Source organism: Euprymna scolopes, chromosome 6, assembly GCF_053919585.1.
Source record: "Euprymna scolopes isolate OS-2025 chromosome 6, ASM5391958v1, whole genome shotgun sequence".
In the NCBI taxonomy this organism is placed as follows: domain Eukaryota; kingdom Metazoa; phylum Mollusca; class Cephalopoda; order Sepiida; family Sepiolidae; genus Euprymna; species Euprymna scolopes.
In genome coordinates this window covers 151,099,382-151,125,510 of record NC_136487.1, presented here as the reverse complement: position 1 = coordinate 151,125,510, position 26,129 = coordinate 151,099,382, and positions in this window count along the sequence as shown.

Below are 26,129 nucleotides of genomic sequence, written 5' to 3'. Positions count from 1 at the left end.
AATAAAAAAAAGCATTTTTCGAAACTCCACGGAATAAGGAATTTTCTAAATCTGCATTGTGTGTAATAATTTTTGTAAATCTTAATTTACAGTATTTTATTTTCTTCTCTCTATACACGCACACACATCTCTCTCATATATATGTATCATTCAATCACGGTAGTGTTTGAATATATGGTTAAGTGGCAGTTTTAATCATTGAGAACTGCTTTAAAGCTTGACCGCTCACTTATTTTTTGAATAATTTTCAAACAATTATAACAGTTCATAGATCACCTTCTCAGCTATATTGTGAAAAAATTTTTTCAATTTTTGTTCAGTAAAACAAAAGTTATGGTGAATTTTCCGGTATTCAAAATCATAAAAATATGTAAGGAGGTGAGCGACACTTTTTATGACTGATTTCCATAGAAACCACGTCGCTTCAGCAACTACTGTTGCTACTAATTCGAAAAGTGAAGTAATAAGTGAATAAAAGGGAGATAATTGTAGGGGATTTTATTGAAAGCAGACGAGTGCCATACATTGTTATTGCATATGTGTTTATGGGAGCAAAAAATATGACTGTAATTAAACAAAGAACAAGTGAATTTATTGGAAGCCTGGAAAAATCATGGATTACAATAGAAAAATGAGAGCATGAAAAGTAATATGGTTAAGCTTAAACATGGAAAAGTAAAAGACGAGTTGTTAAAACTGGAAAAAAGGACAGTCAAAAATATAATAAATTTATAACTTAAAATATTGCAGCATTTACAATTGATTATATAATATTATAAATTGAATTAAAAAAAACATTCTTAATGCTGTAATATTTTAAGTTATAAATTTACATTTTTTACTAGACTATCTTGTCCTTTTCTTTTCCAGTTTTAACAACTAATCCTTTACTTTTCCATGTTTAAGCTTAACAATATTACTTTTCATGCTCTCATTTTTCTATTGTTAACCATGATTTTTCCAGGCTTCCAATAAATTCACTTTTTCTTTGTTTAATTTCAGTCTTATTCCCCCCGCCATAAACACATATGTAATAACAATGTACGGCACTCGTCTGCTTTCAATAAAATCCCCTACAATTGTCTCCCTTTCATTCTTTCTGTTTCACTTGTTACTTCTCTTTTCGCGAGAGTGGTGAATTGCTAGCATCGATAGTCACTGAAGCTATGGAAACCAGTCATAAAAAACGTTGCTCACCTCCTTACATTTTTTACGATTTTGAACGCCAGTAAATTTATCATAACTTTTGCTTTACTGAACGAAAATTGAAAAAAAGAAAAAAAATTCACAATTATAGCTGAGAAGGTGATCTATAAACTGTAATAATTGTTTGAAATTTGGTCAAAAAATGAGTGAGCGGTGAAGCTTTAAAGCAGTTATAAACAACTAAAACTGCCACTTAACCATATATTCAACCACTACCATGTTTGAATGATATATACATATTATGATAAAGTCGTATTCTTGTTTGTTTACAAGTGTTTGTGGGTAAAAATTGGTTTACAATTTGATTGATATGTACAAAAAATATTGAAAGCAGTTTTTTATACATTTTTATTCCAGCATGATTTCTATATATATTACGTATTCAAAGGAAATTTACATTCAAGAAGTAACCTCATTTGCAGATTAAAGAAAATCTTTTTTTTAATAATTAACTCTATGTTATTGTTTGTTTGTTGTAATAGAATTGTTTTAAATGTTTTATTTAGAAATATTAAACTATATATATAAAAGCAAAAATGTATGTATGTATGTGTGTATGTTTGTGTGTCTGCTAAAACCTTTCGACAGACACAAGAAAAATTCACAAAGTCAGTATCATATCGAAGCTCCATCCTTCGCTAAAATAATATCGAAAAATTGGCCAAAAACGTTCATTTTTTTCAGCCCGAAATCGTCAATTTTCGACAGGGTGGGGGTGGGGGGTGGGGTCCAACGGCCCTCTCGACCGGTTCTACACATGCGTCAGATGACGTCATGACCTGATTTACTTTAAATAGTTGAAAAACTGAACAAATTTCATGTATATCGCGTTAGGTCAGTTGATTATCGCGTTAGTTCATTATCTAAAAGTTTTGGGTTCGAATCATGGTGTGAGATATCTTCCTTTTTTTTTTATAACAAACAAACCTACGTTATCGTCGTCATTGTCATCGTTGTCGTCGTAACGCTCGACAACTCCCGGGCGCACACCTGTCAATTTCGTTCTTACTTAAATAAATTCAAACATCTTTCACTAACTCATTCTGGCTGGTAGATTTTATTTTCAAACTTCGCCTCAGGGTTTCGGGTTCGATCCTAGCCCCGCCTCCTCCCCGGGTTCTTTTTTATTTAACACCACACACACCTCCAAACACCCGGGCAACGCCGGGTACCCCCACTAGTATTAAATAAAATTGATTTATTTAATTCATTGCTAATTTAATTTATATTTAATTTAATGTATTTTTAATTATCATTACCAACATCAGTTGTGTTTAAAAGCGGAAATAAGTAGATTTATTTAAGCTATTAGAGTTATTTCCTGTTTAATTTTTATAGACAAAGATGGATGTGTTTTATGTTTCCATAAATCCAAAATGTGGTCTAGCTTCAAGAAAATCATAGAAGGTTAAGATATTCGCTATATCTTAAATAGTATGTGACTAAAACCTTTACCTGGCAATATGTTTTGACTTGGCAATGCTAGATATATACAGCTAAGACACTATTCAAGCCTCTATGAAGCCAAAATTATTTTCAGCCAGCCCTCACGTGAAGCCAAAATTATTTTCAGCCAGCCCTCACAAGTTCAGACCTCGGCATGTGGTCATATCTGTAGCCAATGAGTTAACTTTCAAAATCATATAGGGTTTACCTACTTCTAAAATCTTTAATTTTGGAGCTAATCTGACATTTAGACAGTCTTTTTGAATTCTGCATTAAATGTTGACCCTGAAAAATGGTATAACAAGCCATATAATCCTACCTTCAAAAATGACCTAAATTGACTCGGAAAGGAAAAAAACTCTTCATGGAGGCTTGAACAATGTCCTAGTGTGTGTGTGTATATATATATATATATATATATATATATATATATATATAGAAGCAAACAGTAAATAAAACATGTTAAAAAACACTTTGAAAAAGAGTTAAAAACATATTTAATCTGAAAAGGAAACACTTGATAAGTGGATAGTCCTTAATCCACGGAGTTTCGAAGAAATACTTTTCTTCTCATCAGAGGGTAGGAATTAGCAAAATGCGGAATCGGAAAATTTGATTGTAATTTTTATTTTATATATATATATATATATATGCACATACACACATACATATGTATATATATTAATACCGTAGTGCCTTTAATGTATGTATATACATACATGTGTCATGGTTTCCAGATTATAAATTATCTGATCAGGAGATCCTATTTATTAAAAAGAGAATAGAAGGTGATAACATTCTATGAACATTAAATTATTAGTATATAGATATGCTAATTTAATGTTTGTAGTATGTTATCACCTTATACTCTCCTTTTTAATAAATTGGATCTCCTGATCACCAATTTCTTCTTCTAACTAAACTTTACTTAACACTCAAAATTCTAATAATTAATTCTACTGTATTCTGTAAGTTTAACCCTCTCCTGAAAACTAACAAGCTGCCACTAACACTCGTACATTACACACGACTTGGATGGGGGTCCTCAGCTTTCAGCCCTTAACCATCGCATGCTGACTGATTGGAAGTCATGATCACTAAACATCCATTCATTTCTACCCCTAAGGCATTCACTAATTTGTTCTTAACCAGGTAGATACTTACTAACCACGGTCTATACTTAGATTTACAACTATCTATATTATATAGCAATTAATGGAGAGTAGCTAATGCAGTTGATGTATTATCAGCAGCTCCAGTAACTCTCACTTCTCCTTTTTTTGTCCCTCAGTCCTCATTTCTAATAGGTGATGTTTCTGACAAAGGGTGAACAAAAAGCTGCTTCCCAGGTCGGTAGTACTTCGTGAACAGTAGTCTGAGATGTCAGAAATTTTCTGTCTCTATGTCTATCCTTGAGGCCATGTCACTAGTAAGGGTGTTGAAGGTAAACGTTTTCATCTGGGCTAACGTTAACCGCCTGATAGTCAGGGACCCGAACCTTGGAATAACCACTAAGGAGGCTGTCCTATCAGCAGGTGCTAAGTACTGGGGTTGCTGTATTGCCATTTGGTGAATGGATTCTAGACCATGCAGTAGTCTCTGGTCGGGCCTCTCGATGCCATACTAGTGGGTAATTGTTACAGCTTTACCTTATCATGTACTACAAAAAAAAAAAAAAAAAAATTTCCCCGTCTTTCCTCTCTTACTTTCCCTCCCTGTTCTGCTCTAACCAAGTATGCTGACCTGTTCCACAAATCCCAAATTCCTCAACATGAAATATCTCAAAAAAGAAGACACGAATAAACCTAGAACCCCATCCTCCTACGTAGATCCCTACTACCATGTCTCCTTCTTCAACATCAGGGGTCTATGTTCTAACCTTCCAGAGGTTAAAACCCAATTACAGGAGACAAAACCTGACATAGTCTTTCTAAGCGAAACTGGAATAGGTTCCACTACCTCCCTAGATGAGTTCATAATTAAAGGATACTCTAACTTAACATCTAAATCTGACCCCCAAGATCGCTACGGGCATGGAATATGTGCCTACATTAAAGATGGCTTCCTATGTGGCAGGGATATCTCCAGAGAAGACCCTAATCTACCTTATAAGTGCTTCTGGGTTGCACTTGCTTACACCACCACATTTATATTTGCCCTCTATCGCCCCCACAACAACGGAGTTACTGTCTTTAAGAGTATATCAGAGAAAATTGACCACATCCTGTCTGCTCATCCCTCGGCTAGCATTCACATTTGCGGTGACTTCAATGTTCATAATGTGGAATGGCTGACCCACTCAAATAAGACTGATGATGAGGGGAGGTTCTGTCATGATTTTGCCATTGCCTATGACCTCACTCAGATTGTTCGCGAGCCCACCCGTGTGCCCGATACTACCGGTCAGTATGCAAGCCTTCTAGACCTTTTTCTATCCACTTCCCCTGAGCTGTGCTCATGTTCTGTTCTATCTCCTCTGGGAACCTCCGACCACTGCGTTGTATCAGTTAAGATAAAAATGAAATATAATAAGTCTACAGATGTACCTTTCCAGCGTGCTGTATACCGATACTCTATGGCTGACTGGGATAGCTTCGGTACATTCATATCTGATTTACCTCTCCATTCCATGTTTAAAAAGGATGTGTCCTCTATAGTATCAGACCTGACCGAATAGTTACTTGTAGGCATAGACCAATTCATACCATCCAAAAAATTCCAACAAAAACCTAACAGCCAGCCATGGTTCTCCCCTGAATGTGCTGCTGCCATCGCACACAGAAATCACTTTTTCCATAGCTACCAACGTTATAGATGCACTGAAACTAAAGCTGCTTTCAGGAACGCCAGAAACCACTGTAAAAGAGTAATAAAAAATGTAAGAGAACTATATGCTCAATCTGTTAAATCCAAAGTAGATGAGCAGCGGCTTGGTTCCCACCAGTTCTGGCAAATAGCAAATAGGATCCTGAACAGAAACGTGCCTTCTATCCCAACCATTATCAATGGAGCAGAGGTCATCTCGACAGCATCAGACAAGGCCAAACTAGTTGCCAAGAACTTTGCGGCAAATTCTACTCTGTGTGACGAAGGCCATCAACTCCCCGTATTCCATCCTATAACAGACAACATGCTATGCAACTTACAAATATCTGTGTGTGAGGTCGCCAAGCTAATCAAGAACCTTGACTCAAGTAAAGCAACTGGTCCTGACGGTATTCCAATTATAGTGTTAAAAAAATTACAACCAGAACTTGCCCCCATACTTACCAAACTGTTTAAGCGTTGCCTTAAGGAGAAGTGCTTCCCAACACCCTGGAAAACCTCATCAGTATGCCCTGTATTTAAGAATTTAGGTGATAAGTCATCTCCCTCTCAGTACAGACCAATAAGTCTCCTGTGTGTCATGAGTAAGTTGCTGGAATCCACAATAAATAGAGAAGTAGTCAACCACCTTAGCAGAAATAACCTCCTTAGTGACATGCAATATGGTTTCCGTTCTGCTAGATCTACAGCAGATGTGCTAACGGTTATACCTCATAGGATTAGCGAATCTCTCGACAAAGGCTTCATTTCTAGGGCAATTGCTCTTGACATATCAAAGGCCTTCAATAAGGTTTGGCATAAAGGCCTACTACACAAGATTTCCAGCTATGGTATAACTGGAGATGTTTTTTCGATCATTAAATGATTTCTCTCTGATAGGCTCATAAGAGTAGTGATTGATGGGCAGAAATCAGAGGCCCACGGTATTAATACTGGGCCCAACTCTCTTCCTGATCTACATCAATGATCTCCCAAAACACATACTAAAATCTTTCGTTGACATCTATGCTGATGACACAACTATCTATGGCAACACATTAAAGGGCGTAAATGATGATGTTCTCTCTGATTCTCTCCTCTGATCTTGAGCGTGTGGTACAGTGGGGGAAGAGGTGACTGGTTACCTTTAATGCATCTAAGACCAAGCTCCTATCTCTACATCATAAACGCTCTGATCTCCATCTGTCATCAATTGAAATTGATGGCTCTCGTCTAGGGGAGGCCCCATGTTATGATAAGCTTCCGGGTTTGACCTTTACTCCTGATCTTAAATGGAACACATACATCAAGTCTGTTGCCAAGGTCGCTGGAAAGATGGTGGGATCCTTCTACCGCTCCAAAAGATATATCACTACTGATGCAATTCTCAATCTATATAAAAGCCAAGTACGTCCAAGGATGGAATACTGCTGCCATATCTGGGCAGGAGCTGCTAAAAACAGCCTATCCTGCCTTGACAGAGTACAAAATAGACTTTGTGGCTTAGTGGGGGATGAAGAGACGTAGCGAGCCTATCTTTGTTCTATCATTATTTCCATGGCAAGTGCTCGTCTGAGCTCCATTCTCTGGTCCCCCCTCACCAATCTTTTTCAAAAAACACCCGACTAGCTGAAACCACCATCAATAATTTTCCCCACTCCTTATCTGTGCCTAAATCAAAACATAGATTCCATGAACAGAGCTTCTTTCTTAGAACTGCACACCTGTGGAACTCTGTTCCGCTTGCCTGTTTCCCTCCTGAATTCAACCTGGATGTCTTCAAGTCCAACACAAACAAATCCTGATGAACCGCCCCCTTAAGTAATGACACTTTATCAATTCTCCAATACTATTACTACACTATCCCATTAATTACTGTACACACAATAACCCTTATCCCCGAGTGGCCCTTGGGTCTTGATAAGTGATGAACTCCATGTAAAAAAAAAAAAAAGAAAAAAGTCGTCTCTTCCTTAGCCTTACAATGTTAAATACAAAAACTGAACTGATAGTCTGTAACGCAAAATACAATTTCCTGATTTATAAATGAAAGCTGAAGATATCCTTATTAGAAATGGAAACCTACTTAACACCCAAAACCCCTATACATTTGCATCTACTGGAAATCTTCCCATATATCTATTTACTGCATTATACATAATGTAGATGCCATAGCGTATAATTTACTTCCACCTGTACTGTATTGTACTTATCAAAAATGACGTTACTTGTATCTATTGAATATAAATATTAACCCTTCTGCCATCTAAAATATCCAGAGCTTGTACAACAATTTTTAGTTAATTCGTAATATCAAGCCATTCTGTAACGCATTATCCTATTCCTAAGCCAACATAAAAATAAAAGGAAGAAAATTTTATTTTACTTTTTATTTTTTACTTATTTATTTATTTTCTCAATTATAAATTTAAAGAAAAAAAAACATTAAGCCATATAAGCTCCTTCCAACAGACCTGTTTGCAAATATAGCTGCTTCCACTGCATGAACTCTTACTCACCTCCTCCTCCAGTAACAAACAATGAAATAGCATAGCCCGTAATCACTTTGAGGAGTATAATATCTCAGTAGATATATAATCTTTATAAACTAACCCAGTAACAATACTAACCACCCTCGCGGGGTCGCAGAAATACCTGGATTAGGACCCAGGCGCAGAGCAAACCCTCTCGGTACTGATGGACCCGTAGATCTTCCCAGGTCATCCGTCTAGGAGAAGGAAAACTCTGAAGCTAAACCTAAGGGGAGGAAGGCCTCTCCAGTCTTGGATGACAACCTTTCTAGAGCTGGTGATTCAAACAAATTACCGGTCTGCAAACCTAAACTGCTTAAGGAGTAGATAGGCACTGTCTATCACCCGGCTTCCATACTCCTTCTTTGTCTATTAGCCAGGTGTAGAGGTCGAACCACTAGGAGTCGACAGAAACACTCGGTGGTCAATCTTGTTTCCTGACTAGGGCAATGAACACCGTTTTTGCCCACTCCCGACACATCCCAAACCTTAAACTGGGCACTTGGGAGAGCTTGAATATTGTAATGCCAGTGCAAGCAGATTGGGTTGACCATCATCTGATGGGTTGAGGGTATCAGATAGACAGTTCCCGACTGGTAGTACAGGTCCCTAACTCTTTGGTAGCGCTTAGAGTGGGTGCTCCATCAACAATTGTATAATACCGGGATGTTTGTAGTGCCATGTCACACATGGAAAGGGACCCTGCACTCGTCCCCGGTGGGCTATCCGGAGGCCACAACCCTAGTAGATGGAGAGACAGCTGATGATCTGCCTGTGTTGTATGTCTGGTGTTCTGCATAACCACTTGCTCAGCACTCCTTACCTAAACTGAAACTCTTAAAAATAAAAATGACAGTACATTAAAAAATTATGCTAAAACCAGGCCAAAACTCAAACAAAAAACAACCTGCCTTCTCCCTTGAGGCTCGCATTTACGAACATCCATGGGCTTAGAACTAATTTGAATGATGTTGAAGCATTTCTCCTAACAAACACCCCGGATATCTTAGCACTAAGTGAGACTAAGCTACACTCCTCCATCCCCTCTAACTACTTTAACATGCCCGGATACCTCCCACTGCCGTAAAGACTCTGATAGACATATGCACGGGCTTGGAGTCTACATTCGAAATACCCTCCCCTTGACTAGAGAAACTAAACTAGAATTGGACAATCAAGCCTTTATGTGCTTTAGACTTAACATGCAACACAACATTAGCTACTTTTATTTTCTCTACTGCTCTCCCTCGATCCAGGACTGTACCCTAATAAACAAAGTCTCTGACAGCATAGATACAGCACTTTCCCTCAACACTAGCGCATGTATTTGGTGACTTCAATGTCCACCACAGCAACTGGTTTGGATTTTCTACTCACACAGACGCAGCTGGTACCACAACACGTAACTTCTCTATATCTCATTCCCTATCACAGATGGTTACGTTTCCAACCCATTTCCCAGACCAGCAAGAACAACATGCATCGCTTCCAGACCTGTTTCTGACCACAATTCCTGATGACTGTGTAACGAATGGCCACAGCCCTCTTGGAAACGCCGATCATGCAGTGGTAATGGTTGAAATCGCCATAAACTCTAGAGCTAAAACTGAAGAGCCACTGCTCAAAACAATGAGATATTATAAAACGGCTGACTGGGAAGCCATCAGGGATGCTCCATGGCAAAATATCTTTTCACTTCCTGCTGAACATTGCGCAAATGAGAACACTGAATAGTTCAAAACTAAGGCAGCATGCGTACCACAAATTTAACCGACATAAATCCAGTTCAAACAGACAGAAGTATATAGAAACCAGAAGTAACTGTAAGAAACAAATAGCGACAGCTAAGAGAGAATTTACTGAAACCACTAAAAAATGCATTGAAGCACAGAAATTAGGAACACGAGACTTCTGGAAAATCTACAACAGTGTAGTAAATAATGGGCAATCAACTATTCCCCCACTATCCAACAATCATGAGGTTGTTTGCTCAGCAACTGAGAAGGGTAACATGCTTGCCAGACAGTTTGCCTCCAACTCCACACTGGACTCTGCTAACCACCCCCTCCCTGACTTTCCTTTGCAGACAGATGCCACACTAGACGATCTGAAAATCACCCCTTCTCAGGTGCATGCTATCATAAGAAATCTTGACACTTCAAAAGCATGTGGATCTGATCTCATCCCGGCTGTGCTATTAAAAAAGTGCGCTGCCAAAGTCGCTCCAGTTCTCTCCAAACTTTACAACAAATGCCTTAATGAATCTTGTTTTCCTGCCTGCTGGAAAACTGCTTCTGTAGTGCCAGTTTTCAAGAATTCTGGCGAAAGAACTGACCCAGTAAATTATTGCCCCATTAGCCTCCTCCCACTTTTTGCCAAAACATTTGAGACCATAATTAACCAAGCTCTTTACAGATGCTAAACTTCTGACTGACCAACAATATGGATTTAGGCAAGCCTGTTTCACAGCAGACATCCTCACTGTAATCTCAGAACGTATATATCATTCACTGGACAAAGCGGAGGAGGGTAGAGTGGTAGCTCTAGATATATCTAAGGCTTTTGACAGGGCATGGCATGAGGGTCTTCTCAAGAAAATCAGATCATACGGCATCACTGGAAGAATTCATAACATAATTAGATCCTTCTTAGATAAGAGAAAAATCCAGGTTGTCCCTGACGGTCGTACATTTAAACAATATGATATAAATACAGGAGTGCCTTAGGAGTCTATCCTTGGACCTCTGTTATTCCTAAATGTATGCTGACGACACCATGCTCTATAACAGACATGACAGGAAAACAAATGAACACATATCTAAAGAAATGGCAGAAACACTAGAGGAAGACCTCCGATCCGTAGTGGAATGGGAACAAAAATGGATGGTCACATTCAATGTTGCCAAGACTAAACTTGTTTCCTTTAATAATTACAAGAAACCTTCTCTACCACCAATAGCAATGGCCAAAGACTCTTTATCTGAAAGTACATCTTTTGAACTCCCCGGCCTAACATTCACAGGAAACATGAGTTGGAACAATTACATTGAGAACATTGCCAGAACCGCTGCAAAGAAAGTGGGTTCTCTCTACCGTGCTAGAAAGCTACTAATGCCTGAAAGTATCCTATACCTCTATAAGGCCACCATTCGCCCATGTATGGAGTATTGTTGTCATATTTGGGCTGGTGCATCTGCCACTAGTCTCTCGCTTCTACACAAGGTTCAAAAGAGACTTGCCAATCTGATAGGTCCTGAACTGTCAGCTAAACTTCAGCCTCTGTCACATCGACAAAATGTTGCATCCCTCTGCCTGTTCTACAAGTACTTTAACAGTGAAGGCTCTGACCAACTGCAAGCACTTGTGCCCCCTCGATGTAAATACCCCTGACAAACCCGACAAGTAGCTAAATCCCACCCCCTTCACAGTAGAGATCCCTAGATGCAAGAGAGCCTTCTACTCCAGTAGTTTCTTCCCCAGAACAGCTAGACTTTGGAATTCCCTCCTGGGTCCCTGCTTCCTCGACTGTACTGGCATGCAGAAGTTCAAGTGCAACGTGAACCGGCATCTTGCTGCCCAACTCTTCACATAGCACCCCTGTAACTTATGTCCCTGATAGTAGCCCCTACAACAAAGTGGCAATGAGCCTTGTTTGGGGTGAAAATGTAATAAAAAAGAAGAAATGATGTCACTTTTGGGCCACATGTGAAACTAAATTATACCTTCTTAATCTTCTGGCTAGGATCCGAGGATAGTAGCTATTCTCTCTAAAGATGGTGTATTAATATTGTGGTGTTTCCGTTTGTGTCAGACGTCCATACAATGGAAATATGTCACAGACTCCTATCATGATATCGGAGATAAACCGTAATAACCAGATATATTCTGACACTACATTAACCAGATTACTAAGATAAATACTTTTACAGTTTTAACAAAAGGGCTACAATAATATTGCCCATTCACGCTGAATGTCCATAGAATGCCCAGCAGCAATATATTACATATGAAAGATGCCACTGTGGAATTTCCACAGGGCCTGTTAGTATGTATAAATAATACATTCAAATTTTGGGTCAGTTTAAAAATATATTTTAATTTACTAGCATGAATTTTAAAACTTCTATGACTATTAAAACTAAAATTCATTTTAATATACATGCTTTATTTTTCATAGAATTTTACTTTCAGAAACGAGGTGGGGGATAAGTTTAATGGCCTAATGGATACCAACACAATCAGAAAAGTCTAATTTTCCTAAAATGTTTGCATTTGGCTTCACCAATTTCTTTGTAACTTAACTATCAGGTTGATAAGAAAGTTCTTGCAATTTTTAACTTTTAAATTCAGATGAACATATCTTGACTCAAACAAAAATTTATTGATCAAAATAAGCACCATCAGAATGAATACATTTTTGCCAATGCAAAATAAGTGTATTTATGCCAGTAACGTAAAAATCTTGCGTTCTGGTGGTGATGAACGCGTTTTTATATTGCTTAGGTTTTTGAAGCATTTCTCACATAAGAAAGTTGTCGAGATGCTTGAAAAAGTGGTAGTCAGTAGGTGAAAGGTCTGGAGAGTATGGCGAATGAGGCAGAATTTTGTAGCCCATTTCATTCAACTTCTGCAGGGTTGGTTTAGCAACGTGCAGTCGGGCATTATCTTGGAGGAGAATAGGGCCTTTTCTGTTGACTAATGCTGGGCGTTGTTGTTGAAGTTTCTGATGCATTTCATCCATTTGTTGACAGTACATCTTTGCCGTAATAGTTTCACCAGCAATCAAAAAAACTGTAATAAATGAGACCAGTCGCAGACCACCAAACAGTGAGCATGACTTTCTTTTGGTGCAACTCTGGCTTTGGGAAGTGTCATAGAGCTTCCTCGCCATCTAACCACTGAGCTGAGCGTCACCGGTTATCATAAAGAACCCACTTTTCATCGCAAGTCACAACTCAGTTGAGAAACGGGTTGTTCTTGTTGCATAAAAGAAGAAAAGATGGCATTCCATAAAAGTGTTTCTTTTGGTTGTCATTCAATTCGTGAGGCACTCAGTTATCAAGTTTTTTTGTCTTTCCAATCTCAAGTGGTTGGAAATCATTGTATACGTTACGTCTAATAGAGAAGCAAGTTCTTGAACAATTGTGCGTGGATTGGTTTCGACTAAGGCTCTTAATTGATTGTTGTCAACATTTGATGACGGCCACTATGCTCATCGTCTTCAACTCTTGTCGCCGCCACAAAATTTCTTAAACCACCATTGTGCTGTGCATTCAGTAGTGGTTCATGGGCCAAACACTTTGTTGATATTGCAAGGTGTTTCAGCAGCTTTTTGGCCTAGCTTGAATTGAAATAAGAAAATTGTGCGAATTTGCTTTTTTTCCATCTTGTTCTGAAAAGAAGACATAATTGTTTTAAAACGATTATAATTTAAACAATTAAATAGAGCGAAAAACGTTCTTTAAAATATATAAAGTAAAGATATTATAATGAAAACTTATTTCAAAATACATCATTTGAAATCAAAATTTAAATTTCGCAAGAACTTTATTCTCAACTTAATAGTTCAAAAATCCTTTTCCTTATAACATGTTATGACCAGAATATATAAATGTTTTTTTTAGTTCTTTTTCGTTATTGTAGCGAAATTTGGAAAATGAAATAGTATCTATTGAATTGTCATGTCGCAGTAATGAAAATATGCTAAAATTATGAAAAACGATAAGGTATTAGGTTGAGAAGAAAGTTTTTTGCAGCAGTCTTAGCAATATCTTCTATTTGTTTCAATTCATGTTACTTGTAAAACTTCATTTTCTTCATCTAGTTTTGGTATTTAGGATGCTGCAAGTGTTCTGGACTTTGAGATAGGCAATGCTTCTTGTCTGCTCTCCTAGTTATAGACAAACCTACCAGGCCACCTAAATCTGGATTTTTCTTTTATTACAAGAAGTGATGATAAAGAAATTAAAAAAAAAAAAATGAGACGAAACAATGCAACAGGAGGTAGAGTTTATTGCTAACATTTGGTTGTCTTTTGCTTCATCGAGATTCCCTCGCACCAAGATTGCTGAATCATCAGTTTTTGTATATTTAAAAAAAAAACAACAAAAAAAACACTTCTTGAGGTGAGTAATTTGTATATTTATTTATTTATTTGCAAATTGTTATCCTCATCTTCATTTGCGGACCCGACAATAGAAGACCAGATAAGAACGAAAACCTTCGATTTATAAGACCAAAAAATTCAACCTTGATCACCCTTCAGGGCCTGTGATGCAGTGGATAGAGGCGTTGAATATCTACGGCTCCATTATCTGAAGATAGCAGTTTCAATCCTATCCAAAGCATTAGTTGGCTAAAACGTGGTGAGACAACAACAACTATGGAAGGCAGTAATTACTGAGGATACAGTTAAGAGACTCAGCATTCCTATCCCGTTGTGGTTAACCACCTGAAGAAGGCCAGAGGATTAGTTGGCTGAAACGTCGTGAAACAACAGCAACTATGAAGACAAGGATAACAGTCCACAAATAAATAAATAAAAAAAAAACAAAAACAAAAAACATTCGGTTTGAATCAGCCATCTTGGAAATAATAATAGTAATAATAATAATAATAATAATAGAAATAGTAGCAATAATAATAATAATAATAATAATAATAAAAATAGTCAGCAGTTTTAGAATGGCGGAGTGTATTTGGCACTGTGTGTGTATGTATATGTTATTAGCATGTATCTGTATTTTTTTTTTGTCAAATGTCTGTGCATGTGTGTCTTTTGAGAATTGTGATTATGTAATACTCTGTGTATAAAGATATGATTGTGCTTGGTTCGAATGTAAGTAGTATTTTTTTTTTGTTCTTTTCTTGCGCGTGAAAAAAAAATTTTTTTTTTTTTATTTTCTTTTATCTTTTATTTTTTAAAAACAAAATTTGTGTTGATGTTCCGATGAGTTATTTATGGGTGACAAGCGATCTCAACCAGTGAATGCATGAGAGGTGATGCGCTGTGAGAGGTAGACAATGTTGCACACAAATGTGGCAGAGCACACACATGCACACACACACACACACACATACACTGACAAATGTGCATGTGTACACATAAATACGCGCGCACGTACACACACAGAATTTTATTGTCCTAAATAGTAACTATTCATGGCGGATTTCGAAACGGGGGGTGCATCCATATTGTCTGTTAAGATGGAACAATGCTAACTATCTTAGCTAAACAAAATAACAGCAGCAAAAAATAAAAATAAAGTTTTTGCTCAGCCTGTTCACAAAATTTAAATCATTATATACAAATGAACAAATTACCTCAAAAATAGGCCCCAATAAAAGTTACCTATCTTATATATATGTATATTATTTTAAAAATATAATTATCCACTGACACGTGTTTCGTCGTCTATGACTCATCAGAGTGGCTGAATCTGATGAGTCGTAGACGACGAAACATGTGTCAGTGGATAATTATTAAAAATAATATATATGCCGCTCCCCATGTGGGGGTACCAAATTGGTTAAAGGGAAAATTATTCCCAACTCGCATTTAGGTAAAATTGCACTTTTGCAAATAATTGAATTCATTCAAAACGTATTGCAAAAACAAAAACAAACAACATTTTATATATATATATATATATATATATATATATTGTTGTGCCGTGTCCACCCTATGGATAATAATGATCTCTCTCACTTACTATAACGACCAGGAGAATATTATCTCGGCATTATGCACAAGTCATGCAAACTTGGCCGTCGGACTGACATATAATCATACTCTTTATTCATTGTATTTTCTTTTCTGTTCAATATATTTTGTTTCCGTTAAATACTGAATTGTGTCTTTCTTCCGGACCCTTACAACACTATGTTTTGTTATACTATTTTATGCAAGAAAATCTACTTGGTGTTGCCGAGAGTCATAAAAGAATTAATATAGTATTATATCTGCTAAGTGGTATATAGTAATTAAAAAGTACTTAACTCTTTATGACCTGAATTATGATGTAGGTGATTAAAAAGATATTTATTGTAAATTTTAGGTGGCAGCATACTGAATGTAAGTAACAGACATTTGCAATCTGGAGGTATCTGGCATCAAATCCCACTCTACGTAAATATGTCGCTGAGAGGCCGTATTTTCGTAATTATGAAATAATGCAAACGTTTAAATGTTTATTATTATTCACAAACTTAATACTTACAGAATACTGCAATTAATATGCATAATGTTGTGGTGTGTCCATCTTACCGATAATAATGTACTCTTCCTTTTTCTATAAAGACCGGGAGAATATTATCTCGGAGTTAGTACAGAAGTTATTCACAAGTCATTCATTCATACATAGCAGTCGGACTGACGTATAACCACACTTTGTTGTATTTATTTTTCTGGTCAATGTATTTTGTTTATATATATATATATATATAACAAAATATATTGACCAGAAAAATAAATATAACAAAGTGTGGTTATATATATATATATGGAGAAATATATTTTGTTTCCATTAAATACTGAGTTGTCTCCCTTATGAGATCACAACACACACACACATATATATATATATGTGTATGTGTGTAGAGCACTATGGTAAATAATCTCACCCGCTACTTAATTGGCTGAAAAATATGAGGTTCGCTGTTTGTTTGTAAATAAGCGGTTTGAGCACTATAAAAGTGGTGGGCAAATGTTTATTTAAAATAGACATTTGTCAAGGTTATTTGCAGGCACCACTCCTGTGGATCAACGGGTAGAACTGCTGAGTGTCAACGCGATGGGTCTAGGTTCAATACTCGGCTTGAGAGAAGTGCTAGTCTAGCGGCACTGATGAGTTGTGATACAACGAAACAGTACTGTATGTCGATAACTACAAATATATATATATGGGAAATATGTTTATTAAATCATATTTCAGCTTTTATTTATACTGAGCCTTTAATTTATGAAGCTCAATGTAACTACAGATCATATACAAATAAATGACAAAAGTTTATCTTCCAAATTTCAAGATGTTGACCATCTTACTGTTTATTTCCTTAAGTACGTTGACATGCACAATTCTTGACAACACCTGTTTCGTTGCAAAAAATCATTCATGTAATTATGTTAATTATGTCAATTATTGAATTTATTTCGCCCTTAACTCATCAGAAGGAAAAGCACTTATCAATTTTAAAAGAAAAAAATGCATATGGGCATGATTACAAAATTAGAAAATTGTGAGAGAAGTTGTAATTTCTTTTATCATGCCATTGCGCTACAAAACATATACTGTCAAGAATTGTGCATGTCAATAATAAAATAAATGGTAAGATGATCAACATCTTGAAATTTGGAAGATAAACTTTTGTCATTTATTTGTTATATGCTCTGTAGTTACATTGAGCTTCATAAATTAAAGGATTGGTAGAAACAAAAAATGAAATATAATTGAATAAACATTTTTCCATATAAGTCCTACAAATCGACATTGACACGTGGGAAAAACTTACTCTACAACTTGGCCTTTTTGGTCAAGATCAAAGTGTAGTATCTATTCTTCAGATGCTGCACTTCCATTTCTTGTTCTCTTTCGGTGGAGGATCAGTCCTTCACGACTGAGACAATTTTTTATTTTTGTACCTTTTCTCCACATTAAAAAACGACCCTAGTGTCTAACTCTGTCCCGTGGGGAGGCATAGTAAATAGGTACAAAGGCCGAAGTGGTAAAAGCTTGTACGTGAGTGCGATGTTCTAGAGAAAAGAAAGTAGGCCCACAGCAATCTGAAGTGAGAGCTTTGCAAAGGTTTAATTGATGGTCTTAACCATGACACGCAGAGTTGAAAATGCGACATTGTGAACGAGTGCTTTTGTCAAAAGCTAGCTATGTCAACCACATTAAGTCGCACAAAACTCCTGCTCAGGTCAATTTTGCACCTATTAGTCCGAACCAAACAAACTGTTTAATATGCAGCAAAGTTTGCAAGTCTTCTGCTGGTTTGAGAAAACATGTGATTGTTCATAGGAATACCCTTCAACCTCCAGAGAAAGTCAACTCAGTGGAAATTGCTCAATTTGTATGTCACATCTGTTTCAAGATGTGAAAATCTGCGGCCGGAGTGCAGAATTATCTGAGATGGCATGGATGACAAGATTAGGAGAACTCAATGTGACGGTGATCATCTGGAAAGATGCAGCAATCATTATATATATATACGGTGAAATATGCTTTTTTCTAAATTATATTTCACCTTTTATTTATAAAACTTGATGTAACTACAGAGCATATAGCAAATAATGAAAAAAGTTTATCTTCCAAGTTTCAATTTATTTCTTTAAATTCATTGACGTGCACATGACAATTTCTGACAGTACCTATTTCGTAGCGTGATGGCGTAATAAGAGATAAAATAAAAGGTATTGCAACATCTCTCACAATTTTCTGATTTTGAAATCATGCCCAAGTGCAGTTTATTTTATTTTAATGAATTGATAGGTGCTTTTTTTCTGATGAGTTAAGGACAGAATAGATTCATTGATTGATATAATAATTAAATGAATGATTTTGGGCTATGAAACAGGTGCTGTCAAGAATTGTGAATGCCAATGTACTTAAAGGAATAAATTCTAAGATGGACAACATCTTGAAATTTGGAATATAAGCCCTTGTCATATAAATATATATATATATATATATATATATAAAAATATATATATATATATATATATATATAACACAATGCTAGCCTGAATCTCATCTTAAAAACCTCACCAACCTGGTAAGATGAAATAAATTATGAGAAATGGCTAAAATGTAGTGTTCATTTTTTCTTTTGTAACATTTATTTTGCTCTGTATTACATTGCTCACGATTTTCTACAGAAATTACTCTATCCTTTACGGATCAAACACATTGTATATATATTTATATTTATTTCAATGAGGTTTTTGATAATGCTCAATTAAAAGAGCAAGATATTATTTTATTAAATTTAGGTAAACAACATTACCATAAGTCGCTACAATAAATCTACTGTTTCGGTTTAGAAAGAACATTGTCAGATGACAATATACCTCTAGTCTTGCTCTCTTATTTTTTCTTTCTTTTTTATTTCTTCTTTCTATTTTTATATTCAGTTTTCATTTTCATTAAATGACTGGCCTCAAGCAGGGCTAAAAGTATATTGCCGCCTGATGATGTCTTTTTAAACTGAAACAGTAGATTTATTGTAGTGACTTAGAGTAATTTTGTTTAACTAAATTGAATAAAATTTATATATATATATATATATATATATATACACGCACGCACACACACACACACACACACACACACACACACACACACACAGGCTTCTGCAGTCTTTGACAGACTACGGATACCAACGAAGGAGAGCCTGTGCATGATATTATTGTGGCAGGAGGTGTATAATCTCCAACCACACCTCTCCTGCGTCAACATTGTTAAATACTAGTAGCAAGTGACGTGTATGTACAGAACAACTGGAAACAAACGCAGAGCACATGCCTAGAATTCCCAAATGGTCACCCATCTGGTACTAACCAGGCTCAATGTTGCTTAACTTCAGTGATCGGACGAGAACTGGTGTGTCAACGCGATTATACACACACACACACACACACACATATATATATTTTGTTTACAGAAAGTTTTACAGAGATGAGACAAGTCATTGGTACCGTCGGTTTCAAACTAATTAGGACCGTTTTAGATACCCATATCAATCTCTCATTAGCCAATACTCATTAGACCTGAATCTGCTGGACTACTTCGTTTGGTCATACATCAAGAACATCACCAACATGACCTCCCACAACACCAAAGCCAGCGTGATCGCCACCATCTGCCAAGCTCCCATTGGCGCTTGAGGAAAAGGTGTGTTCCCAGTTCTGGACCCTCATCGAGGTGGTGATTAAGGCTGAAGGCGGCTACATTGAATAAATGTCAGCTCTACTACATAATAAAGTTACCTGAATTGATTTTTTCAATAAAAGTTTTAAAATAAAGCTGTAGTGTTGTTTTCTTTAGGGTGACAAATTTATCGTTCCACCCTGTAAAGGTAGAACAGTTGAGGTAGCAGGTTCATACCTATGGATGTTAGGGGATCATTTACATTGGTTTCAATGTGTCCTTGTTTGAGGCGATCTTTGAGACATTCCAAGTCTTTCTCAGCATATCTCTTCCTCAATTTAAATCTGTTTATTCAACCAGAGCATCATTCAACATGTCTACACTACCACAGGCAAAAGCAACACAGACCTGATGAAATAGATGAGAGTCAGAACGTTTTCAAGATGCACATCACAAGTCCATTAAACCATAGCTACATCATCTTTTGGTCAAGATCAAAGTGTAGTATCTGTTCCGGCAGATACTGGCTACCTGGCACTTTTGCTGGGAGCAAAGTGTAGCATCTGTTCCGGCAGATACTGCAAGCTATGACTAGCTATGACTAGCAAAGACCAGATGTGGGGGCAACCCCACATGCCTGACCATTAACCAGCTCCCATTTCCCACCTCTCGGGAGCTGGTCCCCTTTTTCCCTTCCCCCTCCCTTCACTCCTCACATTAAAAATTGGCCTTGTGCCTAATTTGCTCGGTGGGGGAGCAAATAAACACCATCTGTTCCGGCAGATACTGCAAGCTATGACTAGCTATGACTAGCAAAGACCAGATGTGGGGGCAACCCCACATGCCTGACCTTTAACCAGCTCCCATTTCCCACCTCTCGGGAGCTGGTCCCCTTTTCCCCTTCCCCCTCCCTTCACTCCTCACATTAAAAATTGGCCTTGTGCCTAATTTGCTCGGTGGGGGAGCAAATAAATACCATCTGTTCCGGCAGATGCTGCACTTAAGATAATTTGTACCAGTCAATAGAGGGGAAACCCTCTATACTGGGACAATTATTATTTTTGGTAACCAGAGTGGCCCCTTTTTGCCTACTTTTAGGGGAGCTGGTTTTTACCTCACATTAAAAACGGCCTTGTGCCTAATTTGCTCAGTGGGGGAGCAAATAAATACCATCTGTTCCGGCAGATACTGCAAGCTATGACTAGCTATGACTAGCAAAGACCAGATGTGGGGGCAACCCCACATGCCTGACCTTTAACCAGCTCCCATTTCCCACCTCTCGGGAGCTGCACTTCATTTTCTTGTTCTCTTTCGTTAGAGGAGAAATTCTTCACGACTGAAACAATTTTTATTTTTGTACCTTTTCTCCACGTTAAAAAACGACCCTGGTGTCTAACTCTGTCCCGTGGGGAGGCATAGTAAATAGGTACATCATCTTAGGAGAATCTTAGATGAAGACCAAGAAAGTCATAAAAGAGTGATAAATAAAGTCTTGGCCAGAAATAGGTTAGTTTGGAAGTCAATTTCTTAAAAGGCATCTTTTTTTTTTTTTACAAGGTGGTCACCACTTATCAAGGCCCGGAAGCCATTCATGGATAAGGGTTATTGTAAGTACAGTAGGTTAGTGTGGATATTTTAGAGTGTCTACTTAAGGGGGCGGTTCATCAGGAATTTGTTTACGTTGGACTTCTAACACATACCAGCGTGTAAAACGGCCCTTGAACCAAATATGATGATGTTTACACATAACTGCAGAATTTGTTGTTGTTTATCGTTTCTTGAAAACTCAAAGCAACTACATCTACTTTTGAATTGGCCAGAATCATATAATCCTATATCAATGATGGACTAGCTGTGGTGACATCTGAATAAAATATTTATCAAATTATTTTTGTTAGAAGAAAACATTATATATATATATATATAACTACTTCATTTACTCACATAAAATTAATATACGAAAGTATGAATTCATGCATAAACTTTAAGTATTTACTTCAAAAGTGCTCAATATGTAGGTAAAGCTAGTTAGTAATTTATAAAATATATATGGCGATTAAGCTACACTGAATATTCTGCATTTCATCCACTCTAGGACTCTTCAAGCTGAATATTCAGTGTAGCTTAATCGGCATATATATTTTATAACTTACAATATATATATATATATATATTGTAAGTTATCTGGATTTTCCTGGAGAAGACCCTTTTATAGGTCAAAAATTTGAATTTAATTTTAATAAATGAGTATATATATTAAAAAAAGAAAAATTTTGTACTTGTTTGGTCTTTTAAACTGTTAATTTTTGAATTTCAATATCAACAGTGCTTTTAAAACAGTGAATTTTCTATTATTTTGACATTTTTTCTCGTGTTTTACAAATGAATTACATGATGCGTGGTTTGCAAAATATTAATATCTTTGTACTAATGTGGTTGCATGCATGCTGGTTGATTTTTCCTCAGCTAGAAAAACTGGTAACGCAAACTTTGTTTTTTATAAGAATATAAAATTTTCTTTTTTTTTTTATTGTCTCGTGTGCATGCACCAAGCTAGAGATGAAGAGAGTGAACAGGAGGGTGGATGGTTGGATGGAACCACAAGCTCATCTAATGCTGCTTTGCCTGCAGGCTGTTTGTTTCTCCTCTCTTTGGCCTTTCCTCTGGGCTATATTTGTGACCTGTTCTCTACAGGTGCACTAACCTTGGCAGCTGTGAGCGTCAAATATTTGACATTTCACCACTGGCGACGTCTGTTTTGGCAGTATGACCCCCAACTGTTCGGTGCATTTTAACTACAAGCTGTCATGCGTGCGTGTGCATACAGCTTCCCCACGTGACACTAATAAAACTACAAGAGTGACACTAATAAAACTACAAGACAATATTTTACGTGTTTGCGCGTGTTTCTTGTCTATTTGTAACTTGAATAAACACACATCGAATTATTAAAGAATATTTTGTTAACTATTATTTATTGTTAGTTATTGGATAAATGTGTTCCTTTTATTATTATTATTATTATTATTATTATTAATATATATATATATATATATATATATATATATATATATACTAGCAGGCTGCTTGGCACTGCCTGGTTATAAAATACACATCATATTTTAATTCATATAGAAATTGAGACATGTACAAATGAGTATTGTATTTTTTCTGTCCATTTTTTGTAAGTAAAAAAAAATATTCAAGTTGAGATCGAAATCAAAATCTAAAGACAGTGAGTTAAGTACAATAACCATTCAGCTAGCATGACACACTCTTTAAAAAGTGGTTTTAAACCAACTTATATTTAACATAAGGAATCTATAATGTGAACCATTCATGCATGTGCAATCATGAAACAGCAAACAGAAAAAAACGATGATTCCCACGTACCAATTTTTAAATTTTGACCCCTTAGAAGCACTTTTTCAGGATGAAAACCTATTAAAAAGTTTTCAACATGTCTGAATCTATATATCTATAAAAGTGAACATGTCTGTGTATTTGTGTGTCTGTGTACATTTCCCTATGCAATTACTCTGTCAATTTTAAGTCTACAGACTCGAAATTTGATATACAGGGTACTGAGATTTGGGAAAATCTTTGTGATCAGTTTTCGGTCAGAAATTTGGCTGGTAAGGGGTCAAAGTTCAACGAATTGACCTTTTAGAACTCTACCAAACTCCTCCGTCAATTTTGGGTCTAAACACTTGAAATTTTAGATATAGGTTCCTTGGACATGGATCTAACTTAATAACTTGATTTGAGCTAAAAAAAAATAAATGTTAAGGGGTCATAATAGGGGTCAAAGTTAAAAAAAATTTGACCTCTGCGGTCTCTACCAAATTACTCAGACAATTTCTGGTCTAAACATTTGAAATTTGACATAAAGCGTATTCAGAGATAGGCAAACTTTTTAATCGGTTTGGGCTGAAAATTTTTAGTGACCAATATATTAATGTATGTATGTATGTATGTTTGCATGTCTACCTAAAACTTTTGACAGAGTTGACGGATTTTACCAAGATCAGTATCGTTTTGAAGTTCGACCTTTCAGACGGCAAATATCGAAAAATTGGCTAAAAACATTAATATCTTCACCTTCAACTGGGCACTTTTCTATAGGGGGGGGTGTCGCTTTTTGGCCAATATTTTTGAAAGTCATTCTCTCCTTTCGATTGTCTAGCATTAATTTAAACCTACGTCACTTCCGGTTTGGCAGTGGTCGTAACAGCAAAGACGTCAGGTTTTTTTCCCCGTTCTTTTCCTCCTTCGCAGTACGGGTTCAAGCCTGCCTTCCTACTACCACTTTTTTTTTTTTTCCTCAACAGACACATCCAAACACCCGGGCAACAGTGGGCTGAAATGCTAGTAATCTATATACCAAATTTCAAGTCAGTAGATCAAAAATTCGTTGAGTATATAGGTTGAGAAGTGTCCTCACACACGCACACACACACACTCACTTTTATAGATATATAGATATCAATAAAATTATATAAACTCATGATGGGACAATTCCAATATTTTTCCCGATTCCGATACAATTACTGCTTCTGATTCTTTATAAATCACTAAATATTAACCTATAGAGTTGTTCTTTTCCCTGATTTCTGTAAACAAAAAACAAAAAAAAACAGATGTTAAATATGCAGATATTTTCCTAAACGTAAAATTACACTTGCGGAGGACGATCTATAGATTTTAGCTTTACTGGTATTTTAAAATAAATATTTATTTTTTTTATCATTTATTACCAGCAATGGAATATTTTCCTTTAAACAAAATAAAAATAAAATAGAAAATTAAGCATTGTTTTGGCATCGGAAAATAGGCACTAATTTTTCCGATACCCGATTCCAATTAATCGTCATAACACTAATATAAACATCAGTGTATTGACCAACATTTAAAACGTTTTGTCAGAGTTCAATAATTATCAAAATCAAAAAATTATTAACCTCTGATGAGACGCGTTAACATTGATCAAACAATGTAGATTCTTCTTAATGTTTATAGTTTATTTATAAAAGCTCTATCCACGTATTGAGCACTTTTGAACAATTTTTTTTTTTTAGTTTATGTTATTAACATATTTAAACTTAATTATACAAATATTTTCTTTTTGAATATTTATTGAAATCAAAAATAAAATAAAGGAAAGCCGAAATGAATTTTTAAAATTCCTATTAAAAAATAAATTTGTAAATATGATTATATTTTTAATTATTTTTCTCTAAGCTAACAATCTGGTAATATGTCACCATCGATATACAGCATAATCACGTTGACACACCGGTTCTCGTTAGATCACTGAAGTTAAGCAACGTTGAGTCTGGTCAGTACCAGATGGGTAACCAATTTGGGAATTTCAGGCGCTGTATCTAGGAGTATGTTGACACCTCGCTGTAAGAGTTGCAAAAGCCTAACGGGGATATACATGCGACTGGGGGCTGCTTGTGAATTTCATACTCCCATGGAACTTCCTCCTCTGGAGGAAGCCAGTTAAACCCGCATAGGAAAATATAGATTGTTTAAAATAACAATCCGCATTTGATGTGTTTGATAAGAGGAGAATGTGAGTTGTGGAGGGTTAGGATTAGAGAAGAGGTGCTATGACAAACGTGTAAATCTCTTGTGCTATTTGCGACAGAAACTGCCATTAATGTATCACCCTACTCGTATTGCCAGATTCATCACAAAGGTTTGTCAACTCAAGAGAAAATTTGTCATCATCTCTAGAGACAGAGCTCCCAATTATGAGACAATTTCGCCTCTGTATGTTTTAACTGTGTGGCAACTTCCCACAATCCCCTATTAGACATGGTCCCAAATAATAGCCCCCCCCCCCCCATGTTCAAATAGCATTATGTCTTGTTTGGGTGAAAAAAAGTAAAAAAAATATAAATAAATAAATAAATAAATAACCAGGCTGAAACTTATAGATATATATTGATGTTCTCTGGTCATACTGCCAAACGGTGACCAGTAAATTGTTTTGTTATAAAAGCTGGGTATACATTCATATATATGAGAATAGGAATTACTGTAAGACTAGCAGGCTGCCTGGCTTTGCCCGGTCATAAAATACGCATAAATATTATATTTTAATTAATTTAGAAACAGAGGCATGTGTGTATTATATTTTTTCTAAACAGTTCACTTCTTGTAAGTAATAAAAAGAAAAAATGCTCAAGCTGAGATCGAAACCAAAACCTACAGACAGTAAGTAGAATAACCATTTGGTTAGCATGACACGATCTTTAAAAGG